The sequence below is a fragment of the Rattus norvegicus genome, chromosome 6, assembly GCF_021556685.1.
Source record: "Rattus norvegicus strain SHRSP/BbbUtx chromosome 6, alternate assembly SHRSP_T2T, whole genome shotgun sequence".
NCBI lineage: Eukaryota > Metazoa > Chordata > Mammalia > Rodentia > Muridae > Rattus > Rattus norvegicus.
Genome location: NC_141539.1, coordinates 130,863,697 through 130,881,512, shown reverse-complemented (window position 1 = coordinate 130,881,512; position 17,816 = coordinate 130,863,697). Strand labels below are relative to the sequence as shown.

At 46.7% G+C, this 17,816-nt stretch overlaps 1 long non-coding RNA gene across 1 annotated transcript in view; it reads right to left on the bottom strand.

The window, feature by feature from the left end:
• The window catches only part of LOC134479472 (uncharacterized), a 53,523-nt gene extending 42,283 nt beyond the window's left edge, over nucleotides 1-11,240 (bottom strand). Inside the window, exon 1 of the long non-coding RNA XR_015623333.1 lies at nucleotides 11,180-11,240. This is a non-coding gene — a long non-coding RNA (uncharacterized LOC134479472). The remainder of the gene's footprint in view (nucleotides 1-11,179) is intronic.
• Between the last annotated feature and the right edge of the window lie 6,576 nt (nucleotides 11,241-17,816).

Sequence of the window (17,816 nt, the reverse complement as noted above, 5' to 3'; positions counted from 1 at the left end):
ATTCCTGGAACTAGACAGTCACAGACAGGAGGGTCCACTGGGCTCTCTGGCCAACCAGCCTAGCCTATTTGGTGAACTGAAAACGAATGACCAGATCATATCTTTTAAAAAAGTTTATACTGCTCTTGGAGGGGAACAGTATTTGGTCATAAGCACACACGATGAGTGGCTCACAACTACCTATGACTTTAGCTCCAAGGGGTTCAGTACCTCTGGTCTCCTTGGGCAACCGCTCTCACACGTTTATAACCACACACAAACATAAATTTTTTTAAAGATTTATTTTATTTATATGAATACACTGTAGCTGTCTTCAGACACACCAGAAGAGGGATGGTTCTGAGCCACCATGTGGTTGCTGGGAATTGAACTCAGGACCTCTGGAAGAGCAGGTCGGTGCTCCTTAACCTCTGAGCCATCTCTCCAGCCCACAAACATAAATTTTTAAGAAAAGAATTATTTACTTCATGTATGTAGGTGCACTGTCACTGTCTTCAGACACACCAGAAGAAGACATCGGATCCCATTACAGATGGTTGTGAGCCACCAGGTGGTTGCTGGGAATTAGAATCAGGACCTCTGGAAGAGCAGTCAGTGCTCTTAACTGCCGAGCTATTTCTCCAGCCTCAAACATAATTAAAGACAAACATTTTGGGTGTGTTTTGTTTCTTGAGGCAAGTTCTCACTGTGTTCTCACTGCCTGGGAGCTCACTATGTAAACCAGACTAGCCTGGAATTTATAAAGATTCACCTGAGTCTGCCTCCTGAGTTCTGAGACTAAAGGCATGTGCCACTATGCCTCACTAGATAAATCTTTCTGTTTAAAAGGGAAAAAAATCTGGACAGTATCTGAGGAACGATAGCCAAGATCTACCCTGGCCTCTACACACACACACACACACACACACACACACACACACACAGACACACACACACAGACACACACACACACACACACACGCACATGAACTCACACATGCACACATATACACACACCCTCTTCCTCCTCTTCAGATGAGAAGAGGAAAATGAAATGGACATGCTTAAGGTCACACCAAGTTAATTAGGAGAACACAAAGTCAGCCTCACTCAAATCCCACCTAACAATAACAAACTGTGCGTGCGTCCCTGAGTGTAAATCCTACAGAAGCCAGTAGAGGGCATCAGATCGCTAGAGCTGAAGTTACAGTTGTATGCTGCCATGTGGTTGCTGGGGATTGAACCAGGGTCCTCTGAAGAGAAGCCAGTGCTCTTAATCCCTGAACCAGGACTCCAGCCTCCATTTTGTCTTTCATTTTGTTTTTTACATTTATTTATTTACTGTGGAGGCATGAGTACTGTTTAGAGGTCAGAGGACAATCTGTAGTTTGGTTCTCTCCATGTGAGGCCTGGGTATTGAACTCAGGTCAGCAGGTTTGGTGACAAGTGCTTTAACCTGCTGACCTCACTGGCTGGCCCAGAAGTTTTAGATTTGTAGATTTATAGAGGTCAGTAAGCCAGAAAGCACCCGTGATAGGGAAGACAGACCTCACTGGGGTAAAAGATGTTAGAACGTGTGTGATAGGAAAGGTAGAGACAAAACAGTTTGACCAGGGATGGGGGGGACGTGGGGTAGAAGAGGGACCAGAAATGGGTTAAAAGCCAAGATGTGGCCAGGCATAGTGGCACACGCCTTTAACCCAACACTTGGAAGGTAGAGGCACTCGGATCTCTGACTTTAAGGCCAGCGTGGTCTCAGAACAGCCAGGGCTACACAAAGAAACCCTGTCTCAAACAAACAAACAAACAAACAAGAAAAAAGAAGAGGGAAAGAAAAGGCTAAAGATATACATAAAAGCTCTATGTTCTATTTTAGGAGCTAATTTTTTAAAAAAGATTTATTTATTTTATTTATATAAGTACACTCTTCAGACACACCAGAAGAGGGAGTCAGATCCCATTACAGATGGTCGTGAGGCACCATGTGGTTGCTGGGAACTGAACTCAAGACCTCTGGAAGAACAAACAGTGCTCTTAACCACTGAGCCGTCTCTCTCCATGCTAATTTAAAAATATGAGTATATTTAAATAAATAAAAATACAATTTTAAAAGATATTTGAACAGAGGTATCCTGCATAGATGGGCAGTACTGGTAAATTATTAACTGAAAATTTTAGGGCCAGTCACGTGATACCTTCCTAGGAGTCACTGGTCGTTGGTCAAGCCCTTGGAACAATACGGCCCATTCCTAACAGTCTCGGTTTCACACCATAACTGCATGGTGAGGCCCAGTGCTGAAGGCAACACACACGTTGGTTGCAGGACAGGGACAGCAACCTGGCACTAACTTGGAAACTTCCTCCCCGCTGGCTAGGGTTCAAGGTGCAGAATGAGGCTAATACAGCCCTCTAGGGGAGAAAAAAGACAGCCATGGTCTACATAGTCCTGGACCCTGCAGGCAATAATCCCAATCTGCCAGGACAGACATGCTACGGGTGAAACAGCGTCATGGTAGTTAAGATGGCGACCAACCCAATCTGACTGGATTTAGGGACTGCTCCAGAAGAAGGAACTCGTACTTGGTATGAAAAACATCATCTGTGGGCCGGAGAGATGGCTCAGTGGTTAAGAGCACTGACTGCTCTTCCAGAAGTCCTGAGTTCAAATCCCAGCAACACCATGGTGGCTCACAACCATCTGTAATGAGATCTGATGCCCTCTTCTGGTGGGTCTGAAGACAGCTACCGTGTACTTATATATAATAAATAAATCTTTTTTTAAAAAGAAAAAAGAAAGAAAAACCTCATTGAAAGCCCATTGCTGGGCAAAGACCCTGGCACTCTACTGTTTTGCTAAATGATCTGGACATGTTAACTATCTATGTTTACAGATATGACCTATGTTTACAGTGATAGATGAGAGCTGCCCCAACCTCGGTCAGAGAAGCTTCCTTTTGTAGTGGATAGCAGCACTGTTGAGACTCAGAAAGGGTTAAAGTGTGAAGGGTAAAGGGCTCCCAAATGCTCGCCCCTTGTGGAACATTTATACCAATGCTTTTGCACTCCAAGGCCCGGCACGCATTGCTAAGACAGACCTCCATCTGAGTGGCTGCTCCCACTTCAGTCCAGTTGCCAACATAGTGGGCAGGCCCTCAGCATGAGAGAGAGGCGCAATGGAGGCCTGCTCACCTGCATTCAGGCGAGAATAACGATGCTTAAAACCCATGTTTTGGGCTGGACCAATCGCTCAGTCAGTAAACTGCTTGCTGTACAAACATGAAAAATTGAGTTCCAATCCCCAGCGCTGTGCTAAAGGCCAGGTGTGGCTTCAAAGATTTGTGATCTCAGTGCTGGAGAAACAGAGACAGGCAGATCATGGAGTGCCTTGCTGAGGTTACAAATGTGTGATACCGTGCCTCCACGTTCAAGGAGAGAGCTCCTCTAGAAGAGAAAATTACATGGCAGTCATTGAGGAAGACACTGGGCCTCGCTTGATCTCTAGCCTCTGAATATACACACACTTGTGCACCTGTCCTGCGTGCACACCTGTGTTCACATATTTGTACACCCAACTAACAAGTCCTTATTCTACACGTGCACGCACACACACACACACACACAAGCATGTGTGAACACGCATACAACCTTGGCTTTGAGAGGGCTTCACATGCATACACACACATACGTGCACACACACACACACAACCTTGACTTTGAGAGGGCTTCACACTCATACACACACATACATGCACACACACACACACACACACACCCTTGACTTTGAGAGGGCTTCACACTCATACACACACATACATGCACACACACACACACCCCCTTGACTTTGAGAGGGCTTCACACTCATACACACACATACATGCACACACACACACACACACACCCTTGACTTTGAGAGGGCTTCACACTCATACACACACATACATGCACACACACACACACACACCCTTGACTTTGAGAGGGCTTCACACTCATACACACACATACATGCGCACACACACACACACACAACCTTGACTTTGAGAGGGCTTCACATGCATACACACATACATGCACACACACAACCTTGACTTTGAGAGGGCTTCACATGCATATACACACATACATGCACACACACACACACACACACACACACCCTTGACTTTGAGAGGGCTTCACACTCATACACACACATACATGCACACACACACACACACACACACCCTTGACTTTGAGAGGGCTTCACACTCATACACACACATACATGCACACACACACACAACCTTGACTTTGAGAGGGCTTCACACTCATACACACACATACATGCACACACACACACACACCCTTGACTTTGAGAGGGCTTCACACTCATACACACACATACATGCGCACACACACACACACACACAACCTTGACTTTGAGAGGGCTTCACATGCATACACACATACATGCACACACACAACCTTGACTTTGAGAGGGCTTCACATGCATATACACACATACATGCACACACACACACACACACACACACCCTTGACTTTGAGAGGGCTTCACACTCATACACACACATACATACACACACACACACACACACACACCCTTGACTTTGAGAGGGCTTCACACTCATACACACACATACATGCACACACACACACAACCTTGACTTTGAGAGGGCTTCACACTCATACACACACATACATGCACACACACACACACACACAACCTTGACTTTGAGAGGGCTTCACACTCATATACACACATACATACACACACACACACACCCTTGACTTTGAGAGGGCTTCACACTCATACACACACATACATGCACACACACACACACACACACCCTTGACTTTGAGAGGGCTTCACACTCATACACACACATACATGCACACACACACACACCCTTGACTTTGAGAGGGCTTCACACTCATACACACACATACATGCACACACACACACACACACACCCTTGACTTTGAGAGGGCTTCACACTCATACACACACATACATGCACACACACACACAACCTTGACTTTGAGAGGGCTTCACACTCATACACACACATACATGCACACACACACACACACCCTTGACTTTGAGAGGGCTTCACACTCATACACACACATACATGCACACACACACACACACACACCCTTGACTTTGAGAGGGCTTCACACTCATACACACACATACATGCACACATACACACACACACCCTTGACTTTGAGAGGGCTTCACACTCATACACACACATACATGCGCACACACACACACACACACAACCTTGACTTTGAGAGGGCTTCACATGCATACACACATACATGCACACACACACCCTTGACTTTGAGAGGGCTTCACACTCATACACACACATACATGCGCGCACACACACACACAAGCACTCACACACGCATACAACCTTGACTTTGAGAGGGCTTCACATGCATACATGCATACATGCACGCACACACACACACGTGCACACACACATGTGTGCACACACACACCCTTGACTTGACTTTGAGAGGGCTTCACATACACACACACACACACACACACACACACACACACACACACCCTTGACTTTGAGAGGGCTTGTTTGCATCAATTACTTACTAATACATCTTTCTCCCAGCGCCCATTGCGCCCCTACCACAAAGTTCCTTCCCTCCTGAGATCGAGATCCTGGCATCCTTCCCCTGACAGCCCCACTCCTCCAGGCAAGAATTCTGCTAGACTATCCTCCCAGGGAGAGAAAGCAGCGAGGCAAAGGCCTCTGGAGGAAGCCTTTGTTGGGGACAATACCTTCAGAGAAGGCGCTCACATTCCCAGATCAGGCACTTAGCGCGCGTCTTGGTTGGGGACAGAGGTCTCCCCGAAGCTGCCCACTTCAGTTTCCTCATTGTCAAAAGAAGAAACATCCAAAGCCATTTGTGTGTACACCGAGCAGAGCATGGCTCACTGTGCGCTTCATCTTCATTACCCAGTGCTCTCTGGATCACGGGGAGGACCTTGACTCAGACACTGCCGCCTTCTGCTTCCGGCTCCTCCGCCCTCCCAATGTGGGCATTGTTCCCCGGTGTAATTGACTAGATGAATAGACATTACAGAGGGTGCTACTCCAGGTGAATGGGCACGCGTTCTGTTTCCTTTCAAGGCGTTGAGCCTTCCCCTCACCTCTGATGAAGCCGACGGATTGCCCTTGCTAGGAGGGCAGCGAAGGCTCAAAGGAAAGGATTGGCCATGGGGACCTCCACTTGTCTCAGTAAACGGTGTGGGACACCCCAGGAAGACAGTGGTGGTGGCTGAGCTGTGTGGTCTGATGTGAGGAGGCTAAGCGGCAGGTGTGAAGGGTACACAAAGTAATTAATTCTATTTTTTAAATTTTTACACAGTATGGGTATGAGTGTGTGTGTGTGAGTATATGTATAAGGGCGTATGTGTGAGTGTGTGTGAGTGTATATGTGTGCATGTGTGTACATGAATGTGTGAATGTGTATACGTGTGTATATGTGTAAGTGTGTGTCAATGTGTGGGTGTGTGAGTGTATGTGTGAGTGTATATGCGTATGTGTCTATATATATGAATATGTGTATATGAGTGTGACTGTATGTGTATGCAAGTGTGTGAGTGTGTGTGCATGAATGTGTGAATGTATGTGTGTGTGAGTATGTGTGCGTGAATGTGTGAATGTGTATATATGTGTGTATATGTATGAGTATGTGTGTGCATGAGTGTGTGAGTGTGTGTCGTGTGTGTGTATGCATGTGCACACGTGAAGGGAATGTGCTCAAAAGCCAAAGGCTACATGTGGAGTCAGAAGACCACTTGTAGGAGAATGTTCTCTTTCTTTTTTTTTTTTTCTTTTCTTTTTTTTTCGGAGCTGGGGACCGAACCCAGAGCCTTGTGCTTGCTAGGCAAGCGCTCTACCACTGAGCTAAATCCCCAACCCTGAATGTTCTCTTTCTAGTAAGTTCTCTGCTTCTGCCATGTGAGTCCCCAGGGAATGGCATTTAGGTCATCGGGTTGGCAGAAAGCACCTTTACCCACTTAGCCGTCTCCCTCGCTGCTAATGGACTTTCCAAAGCACTCTCGTACCACACAGTTGCCTAATCCATCCTGGCTGAGGATGAAATAGAAAACGCCCAAGAGTCCTGCTTGGTGGTCTGGGATGCATGCTGCCTGGGTACTCAGAGACCGCGTAGATGGATCCTGTCCCGTCCTGCCCTGCCCTGTCCTCACTGAACAAGCTGTGACAACAGTCAGCCAGGCTCCGCTCGAGACCCCAAAACAGCCACATTCAATATGGTATTTTCACACACACGCATTATACATGATTATTGAAAACAAAAACACTAAATGTGACCATCATTTTGGTGCATACATTAAGAGTACCTAAAAGCTACATTTAGCAAATTTCCAGTGTGCAGAATTTGGTTACTAACTAGTCCTGTGTATAAAGATAGTTTCCTCTTTCCTAACTGCAACATCACATTCCTGGATATAATATTCCACTTTTCCTCATCCGGTGTGGTAGCTGGATGAGAATGGTGCCCACAGGCTCATGTTGGAATACTTGGCCTCCAGTTGGTGGGTCTGTTTGGAGAAGGGTTAGGAGGTGTGGCCTTGTTGGAGGAGGTGTGTCACTAGGGTTGGGATTGGAGATTTTAAAATACCCACACCATTCCCAGTCTCTCTCTCTCTCTCTCTCTCTCTCTCTCTCTCTCTCTCTCTCTCTCTCTCTCTCTACCTCTACCTCTACCTCTACCTCTACCTCTACCTCTACCTCTACCTCTACCTCTACCTCTACCTCTTGCTTGTAGATTACAATGTGAGCGCTCAGCTGCTGCTCCAGTGTACTCCTGCCTGACTATTGCCATGTCCCCTGCCATGACAGTGATTGCCTTAATCACTATTCTACTGCTATGAAGACCATGACCAATACAACTCTTACAAAGCAAGAGTTATCACCGTGGCAGAGAGCAAGGTGGTAGGCAGACGTGGTCCTCAAACAGAGAGAGCAACTGGTGCTGGCATGAGCTTTTGAAAACTCAAAGCCCACCCCCAGTGACAGACTTCCTCCAACAGGGCCATTCCTTCTCCAACAAGGCCACACCTCCTAATCCTTCTCAAATGGTGCCATTTTCTGGTGACTGAGTATTCAAATACATGAACTGTGGGAGCAACTTGTATTCAAACCACCACAGTGATGGACTCTAGATCCTCTGGAACTACAAGCTCCAAATAATCCCTTGCTTCTATAAACTGTGTTGCTCCTGGTATTGTATCACAGCAGCAGAAAAGTAGCTTAGACATTTGGTAGCCATCATTTTACCATCATGAGTTCAACTTTGTGTGTGTGTGTGTTGTTTGTGTGTGTTTGCACGTGTGTGTTTGAATGTGTTTGCATGTGTGTGTTTGTGTGTGTGTCTGTGTGTGTGTTTGTGTGTTTATTGTGTTAGCATGTGTGTGTTTGTGTCTGTGTGTTTGTGTGTATTTGTGTGTGTGTGTCTGTGTGTGTTTACATGTGTGTGTTTATGTGTTAGCATCTGTGTGTTTGTGTGTGTTTATGTGTGTTTGTGTCTGTGTGTGTTTACATGTGTGTGTTTGTGTGTGTTTGTGTGTTAGCATCTGTGTGTGTTTGTGTGTGTTTATGTGTGTTTGTGTCTGTGTGTGTTTGCATGTGTGTGTGTTTGTGTGTGTTTTTATGTGTTAGCATGTGTGTGTTTGTGTCTGTGTGTGTTTGTGTGTGTTTATGTGTGTCTGTTTGTGTGTGTGTCTATGTGTTGGTGTGTGGGAAAGTCTGAGAGTGAGCTCAGGTTTTCAGGCTTGCATTTGACCCACAAACATCATTACCCACTGAGCCACCTTATCAGTTCCCTTTCCCCTTCCTTAAAAAATGAAGTCCGCATATAAGAGAACCCAGGTATAATTTGTCCTTGTGTCTGGTTCTTTTGCTTAGCATGATACCCTCAAATTTTATCCATATTGCCAAAATGGTGAGCTTGCTTTTTTTGGTCTTCTGTCAAAGAGCTGAGATGCCTCCACTGTCCAGCTTTGCTGAGGGCAACACACTTCTCTCTCTGAGACTGGTTCCCTCCCTCCCTTTGTGAGCTCTCCTTGGCAGAAAGCTCATGGCTCTGGCTTCTCCGACATCTTGGGGTCTCCAATATAATCCAGGCTCACCCCCACAGCTCCACACAATGGCCTCTTGGAACCTCCACACAGGGACTCCCCTGGCCTCAGTTGCTCGCCTTACCTCCGACAACGAAGATTCTACAAGCCCCTTTCCTTGTGTGTTCTTCATGACTCTAAAGCTGGAACCACATGGACTTGATATACTCACATCTTGATCCGCAGACACATCGGCCACATCTGCCCGCCTGCTCGGGATGGAGCCTGGTCCCTCACAGTCAGCTTTTGCTTATGGCTGCTTTGTAAGAACAGCAAATTCCTTAGGATTGTCTCCTTCACAAATTGGGAGCTGAGCTGGGTGGGGGTGGGGAGTCTTGCCCTGAGGCCACTCCTTCCTCTATTTGATCTCCTCTCCTCAATGTCCTCCTCTCTTTCACCACAAGCGTTGGCTCCAACATTCAATTTACTGGTGCCCCGTTTCTCTTCAAACTGTACGCTTTGTTGTGGTTGTTGTGTTTTTGTTTGTTTGTTTCTGGTTTTTTTGCCATGTCTACCCCTTTTCACTGCAGACCTGCCTGAGGATGATACGAATAACGGCCCAACACAGTCAGTACTAGGCTGTCTCGAAATTTCCATCAAGTAAATCAACCCATTTCTCTTCAACTCAGCCTCGGGCAAGCTCTCGGGATGAGGACATAAGGCAACCACGTTTTTGCCAAAGAATGTTCTGTGGCCCAGTTGCAGATATTATTACCTTCTGAAAGCTCTTGAGCTGGGCCTCCGTAGTCCGCATGGCTCTCAGCACGACTTCCTTCCAAGCTCCTTCTAGGATAGGCCACTAAGGTCTGCTTACAGCATTCAACTGCTTTTCTCTTCCAACGCTCTAAAATCTTCTGCTTCATCAAAAGAACCATGAGGTCAGATCTGTCCATAAACAGACCACTCCCTGGTACCAACTTCTGTTCTTGTCACTTTTCCATCACTGTGACAAAACACCATGACCAAAACAACTTACGGACAGAAGCGTTTAATTTGGCTTATGATATCAGAGGATTAGTCCATGATGGCCGAGCAAAGGCATGGCAGCAGGAACAACTGAGAGCTCGCATCCTGATCTACAAGCAGGCACAGAGACAGACAGCTCTGGGGACACTGCAAGTCTTTTGAAATCTCACCCCAGGGATGGCTGAGCCCTGTGATTGATCGATTGATCGATCGTTTCCTGAGGAACCTCCACATGGTCAGCTACAGCAGGTGGCCCACCAGGACCATTCTTGCTACTTCCCCCTCCCACCTCCAATCCCATGACTGATGTCACTCTCAGAGGACACCTTTCCTGCTGTCTCTGTCCCTATCCACAGTTTCGGGTGTAAGGCCGCTACATTGGGCGTTTTATACACAGGCTCGTCTGACCCTGGATTCTGCCAGGTCCCTATTTATACACATGGACTCAGTGCAGAAGTACAGAGTGACCAAGACCATATGGCGGTAAATATTAATAATTGTCAAAGGAGACCATGCACCAAGCCACACTATCTCCCGTTACTCTGTCTCCAGCAGTCTCTCTGCCTCCATGGCTAGCCCCACATTGGCACCGGCTGCTCTCTGGCCCCAGCAGTGGCCGCCCTCTCTGCTCACATTCCCAGCATCCGCCCCCTATGGTTATGGTCACGACTCCCAGTATCCCGGTAAAATCAAAACTCTAGAGGCTTGTAATTTATCAATCAGATTTATATCAGTGAATTCTCACTCCACAAAACGCCCACACAATAAACTCAGAGCTAATTGATATTGATATAAAGTGCCCACCTAGATGAGACAAATTGTCCTATAATAATCCATCCTTTATAAGATATTCATAGCTACCTGTGGCTAATTAAAGTCACACAGGGGTGGGTCATCCTTCTCCTCTCTCTCCTGCCTTTCCAAAACTCTGTGCCCGCCTTACTTTTTCCTTGCCCAATCACAGGCCTTGCATTATCGTGTGCCCTCCCTCACCTGCATATAGGCAACAACCCACAAGACCACAGTCAAGAAGTGGGGTGCATGGAGTGAACCCAGACTTACACAGCTGTCAGGCTCAGCCACAGGTTGATGTCATTCGCTCTATCAAAGAGGCAGAGGCTACAGACGTTCAAGTTCTTCAGATGGCAGCCAGCAGCCCCAGTCAGGAACCTTAGCTACACCCATTCCTTCCTGTGCTGGGGCCGCTGGAAGGCAGCTTCCCAAGGGTCACCATGCATACTATCTTGCATGGAAGTTAGCCCCATCGGTCGCCTGTCCGGAGAGCTGTATCCTTGGGTATGAAAGGCCAAGCAAGGGAGATCACCTGTAGCTAAAGTCCCCCAGCCCCAGGTAAAATAAAAATGCAGAGCATGCATGTCCAGCCTTCTGACGCTGCAAAGGGACACAGTCATTTACACAGTCCATGCTTGATAACCATGAAATCATGTTATAAAACAATGCAAAAAATATATATATATAATGACCTTGCAACGTTTAAGCAGTTTACAATTAGATCGAGCCATACTCACAATCACCCCTGGTTAGAAGCAGCCATGTGTGCCTTATGGGCTGCAGGTTGGACGCATGTAAAGACATTCCAGTTTGCAACCCGGTTGCACTGATGAGCAAGATACATCATAGTCACCACAGTGACATTGCCTGGGCTCTATCTCCCCTGCCCGGAGGTCTGTGCAAGGGAGGGAGACCGCTATTGGGCAGGACCAAGGATGACACAGGCCTCATATGGAAACTCATTAGCCTTGGTAACTGGTGACCATAAGCCTCGAGAAAGGAAGTGTTGCTTCCAGACTTCCGGCTCAGGTGAGTGACCAGACAATTTGCCAGGTAATCCAGGAAGAGTAAAGATGGATGATAGGGGGTTGGGGATTTAGCTCAGTGGTAGAGCGCTTGCCTAGCAAGCGCAAGGCCCTGGGTTCAGTCCCCAGCTCTGAAAAAAAAAAAAAGAAAAGAAAAGAGAGAAAAAAAAAAAGATGGATGATAGGTTCCGTGTGCAACTTGCTGGGGACAGGATAAGAGTCTACACAGTGCCTCGAACAGGAGCAGTGGGGGAAGCAGCATGTGTTTAAAGGTGACCCCCAGTAGGGAGATGCATTTGGAAATCACGGAACGGGTTGCTCAGTGAGATGACCCAAGCACAGTCATGAGATGAAGTTCCTCAGTGGGCGCTGACAAGGACCAGGAAAAGAACCAGTGAGAAGCAGGAAAGAGACGCTGCTGTAACCAGAGGGAAGGGGCGGGGTGGGAGGGAGGCTGCGCATGCTCTGTGGTGGAATGCCCTGGTGCTGACTTCCAACAGCCGTGGGGAAATATAAACAGTGCTCCAGAGAGCAGAGGGCCAAAGCAAGAACTGTATTGCATGTGCTGGACTTTGGACCTTCTACAGGGAAAGCCACTGATGACTGTTCTCTGCCGGTTTCCCAAGACAGCCCCCGCACCAATCTTCACCCGACTCCACAGTCTCACGCTTTTCTTGATATTCTTGGTTTGCCCAAGGAAGCCAGAACCGGAGAGCCACCGCATCCCACAGTGCCCTGCTTCACAGAAGAACAGGTGACATCCTGGCCCCTCGATAGAAATGGAAACCGGAGGAGTGTCAGACTGAGAACACATAGAATCCCCAAGCCCAGCAAGAGCGGGACCCATGTCACAGGAGCAAAGGCTCAAGGGCCCTCAAGTCAGGAAGGCACAAGAACAGGACAGAAGCCTCGACTGCCAGCTTTGATTTTTCAAAACCTCCTTTTAGTATACGTTCTTAAATGCTTTAAACCCTCTTCGGGCCCACCACCCATCAGTGGGAACGGGAGAGAAGGTTTATTAGGATAAGGGGGGAAGTGGACCTCTTTCCCATGGCCAATCTGGATTCCAAGACTTCGGGAAAAGTATACCAACATCAGCTCCTGTATCCGCCAAACTTTCGTCAACGCCATTCCTTTGTACCATTAATCTGGGCCTCTGATCATTGACCCCTGTTTGCCAGAACCCACGTTTTCCAGTGTTCCCAAAAGCCTGTCCTTTCTACCTGTGCAGCCTTGCCCTCGATGTAAGGAAACAACAGTTTAGCAATTCTATCCCCTGCATCAACTAGCATCTCCTTCTTCACTTATGTCATACGTTTTATTTCTTCCTTGCCTTCCCCATCTCCTACACCTGGACGCACAATAAATCCTTGAGAAGCGAATCCACTTCTTCCCAAGGTTAGTCCCACTGTCCCTGAAGGTAAGGGACCATCCACACCGGTGGGCAACTTGTAACACATGACACACCTCAGTGCTCAGGAGACAGACACCCTAGAAGGTGATAACCATGGTGACCTTCAGGCCCAAGCCTCTTCTTGTGCCTTGGAACACACTTCACAAAGCTGCTGTCATAGTTCAAGGAACAAGAAACTTAGCTATCTTTAAGAATGAAAAACTAAACGCAATTAAAAAGGGGGAGGGGGTGGCGATCAAATGTCATTAAACTTCAGAGGAAGCGTTTCGCACACTGACAAACGAGAAATAGCAAAGCGGGTGTTCTCGTTATGTTTCCAGAGGGACAGTGTACAGTGAAGGCGGAGGCGTCATCAAGATATGGAGTGCTGTATGAACCGGGTAGCTGGGACAGGGGATGCCTGTTCTTTGGGGGCGGGGAGAGCCACAGAAGAACACTTTAGAAGCCCTACTTAATTTTGAAAGAAAAAGGGAAATTATTTGCGATTTCAATCTTAGCTGTGGCACGGGCTTGTACCACCAACAAGGCAAGGGAAATTAGTTGCCATGGCAACCTCAGGTTGCATCATTAAGAATTTTTTAAATGTTGAGAGTTGGGAGGCCAGGGTTTAAACACTGAAGGAAGAAGGGGAGAAGAAAGGGGTGAAGCAGGGAGGAGGGCGAAGCTAAGAGGCAGAGAAATGAGCCAGGGACAAGTGACAAAAGAAAACAACTGAGGGGGGAGGATGGCTCAGTGGGCGGGGGGGGGGGGGTGCTAGCTGTGAAAGCAAGACCTGTGTTCAAATTCTCGGGTTCCATGTAAAAGTCGTGTAAGCCCTGAGTTGAACAGAGACAGTTGGATCCCCAGGGCTTGCTGGCCAGACAGCCTGCTTCAAGTTCAGCAACAGACCCGGTCTCAAAAAGATAAACTGTCAGAGGGGGAAAGACTCCTAATGTTCACTGACCTCGCATGGAGGCTCGCAGTTGCTCATGCTGGCCCACCTGTGTGTGCCATACACAACACACACAAAACACACACACACATATAACACACACATACCACACACACACAAAACACACAACACACACACAACACACACACACAACACACACATACCACACACACACACACAAAACACACAACACACACAACACACATGTGCACACACATGCACACCTGAAAAGGAAGGAGAGGAGGAGGAGGAAATAATTCAGGGTCTTGGGAGCAGCAGGCAGTTCACCCCGACTTGAGCTGCTCTTTACCTTGTGTCCTAATTTGAGCATCCCTCCCCCCTCTTTTTCTATAAAGGAAAAAAAAATCTTCAGAAAGATGAAGGTTACAAGGAATAAACTTCATTTGTTTTGTTTTCTGAAAGTATTGAGCAGATCCTTCAATTTCATGTTCTGTTTACAGAATTCTTAACCTGAGTTCACCCACCAGACAAGAAATTAAAAAATCAAACTTTGTAATCAACAGGCAACTTCTCAAAATTCTCCTGTGGGCCTTCACGTGCAGGAGCAATAATGAGGTGCTCTTAGAGACGGTGCCATGTGCACCCCAGGAAAGCATAGTCAAAGAACTGCAATGACAGTGTTAACTCTCACTTTAGCATTATGTGTGTGTTCATGTGTATATGTATGTATCTGTGCATATGTGTGCACATGTGTGTATACATATATGCCCATGTGTATGTACATATATATGTGTGTGCATGTATGTGTGCATGAGTGTATGTGTATGTGTGTGTATATATATACACATGTATGTGCATGTGTATATATGTGTATATGTGTGTATTTATGTATGTGTGCCTGATTGTGTATATATTTGTGCGTGTGTGTGTATATATGTATGTGCATGTGTTTGCATGTGTTTATATACCTATGTGCATGTGTGTGTGTGCATGTGTGTATATATGCATGTGTGTCTGAATGTGTGAATGTCTGAATGTGTGAATATGTTTATGCATGTGTGTGCATGTGTGTATATATGTGTGTGCATATGTTTGTTTGTGTGTGTGTGTGCATGAGCATATGTGTATACATACCTTCATACGGAAGGAAAAGGGAATGTCGATAACCAGTAAGATCATTATGCTTACCTGGGAAAGATCTAGAAAAACCTCCACTTTCAACTTTGAAGCATACAGACTGCCCCAGAAGTCCCCACTCTTCCTCATGTGAGTCCCTGTGCGAGACCTTGCTTGCACTTGTGGCTGATCTTGAAAGAAGAGCAGCTCCATTCTTCCCATGGAAAGTCATCAAATGCACCCATATGTCAGAATGGTATGGAGCTTGGGAACCAAATACCCAGTGGCTACTTCTGTGCACAGCATTTCTGGAGCTCCAAGAGCCCTAGGCTGGGCCCCACTTTTATTCTACTTCCTCTGTAACAAGTAGACAGCACTTGTTGGCCCTGTGCAAACCCTATATCAGTTCTTGAGGCCATTTCTTCCCAGGAAGGTGAGGACAGTGCCTTCCTCTTGAAGCTGGTAAGAGGATCAAACAAGTCAGGTGCAGCAAGAAACTCAAGCCTCTCCAATTCCTGCTTGGTATCCTCCTGTGAGGCCTCTGGTGGGGAAGTCAGAGAATATCCTGAGACAGCTAACCCACGAGAGGTCTGAAGGGCTCTGTGTATGTATGGAAAGAAGAGAGGGATGTCGTCAGGGGAAGGGGCTTGATACAGGCTGTGCACTCCACAGACAGGAAGTGTTTGCCCAGATACACAAAGGCGACATGATAAGGAGAGACACAGCTGGGAGGGAGAACAGGTTCCCATGGGGTCCTAAGGGCCTTGAATGTCAGGATTAGGAGCTGAGACTCTTGTCTTTCAGACTCTCACAAGGGTTTTTTGGGCTGGGGAATGAACACGGAAGCTGTATGCACAGGGACCGTTAAGAAGGCAGCCCAATATGTAGTATAGCTTAGAGATTGCCATTTCCCGGAGAGATTCAAACTTAAGATTTATCCTTCCTAGCCCAGGCAAATGAAGTCGCCTGTAAGGAAGATCCCATCAACTATAAAATATATGGAATTATTGGATTATTTATTATAATAATCATGCTTACACAGGTAAGACTTAGACCTCTCTCTCAAGTTCATTTCCATGTTTCAATCACTTAGCAGCACCCCAGTCCCCAGGTTGTGTATTGACTTCCCTGGGCTGTAATCACAGACTGCATATGGTTGGGTAGGATAGAAGTATACACTAAAGTCCTGCTTCTCCTTCCTAGGGGAGTCAATTCTGGTGTGACACACACCATGGCTTTATAATGTCACACATCAAAGGACTGAACTACATCCAAAAAAGAACATTTCCTACCAATGTGGCCAGTACACAGCCTTCACACAGCTTTGGCCCAGAAGAGGACTGGCCATGCCCAGAGGCAGCCAGTCATGGCATCCCACTGTGCCAGCCATTATAATGAAGATGGTCTGGTCAGGGTGAGGTAAAGATGTCATAAGACCAGAAGAAGGGACAAAGGGGACATTAAGGGTAAGTTCACTGAAGTCAAGAGCTAACATCTCTTATAAGTTGTAAAAGATGTCACCCACAGCTGTGCCTTAATTGAAACTAAAAATTCTGAAATTCAACATTACGTTTTCTTACCGTCAACACAATATAGTTTCCGATGACAGCTGTTCCTGGTCCTGGGACATCTTCCAAGGCTCCCCAGAAGGTGATGTTGTTTGGGAAGGCTGTGGGACCATCAAGGCATGCCTGGTTCAGTGGGCCTCTGAGGTTAATCTCTTTGTTTCTTTCTTTTTTGAATAAAGATTTTTATTTATTGCATATATGAGTACACTGTCACTGTCTTCAGACACAACAGAAGAGGGCATCAGATCTCATTACAGATGGTTGTGAGCCACCATGTGGTTGCTGGGAATTGAACTCAGGACCTCTGGAAGAGCAGTCAGTGCTCTTAACTACTGAGCCATCCCTCCAGCCCAAGCTCTTCTTTTCTTGTGTGCTGCTGATAGCCCACACCACAGGCCAAGCTGTTGCAGCCACACAAGGACAATGTCTTGGCCTGTGCAGACTGGGCTATGGAAGCTTTATGGTGAAACCAAGACATCGAATCATCAGCTTCAGTTAGTTCCGGCTCAGCACCTAGGTGACCCGAGCAATGGAAAACCTTTCTGAGCCGAAGTTTCGGTTTCCCAATCTGCAAAAATAAAACAATGTTTTCTACCATGTGTGTGCAATTGTGTATATATGTATGTGCGCGTGTATATGTGTGTATGTGTGCATGTGTGTATTACACATGTGTGTCTGAATGTGTGTTCTGCCTAGTCAACAAAGAAGAAAGGCTTGAAGCGTCCTCCATTGTGAGAAGAGCAGCGTGGGCTCTTATATCAAGTTGACTGTCCATTGCTGTCACAAAGTGCTTGAAGCTGAGAATTTGATCGTGAAAAACATTCTATGTAGCTCAGCTTTGAAGCCTGAAAATCCAACACTGAGCAGCCCCATCAAATTCCACCTCTGTCAG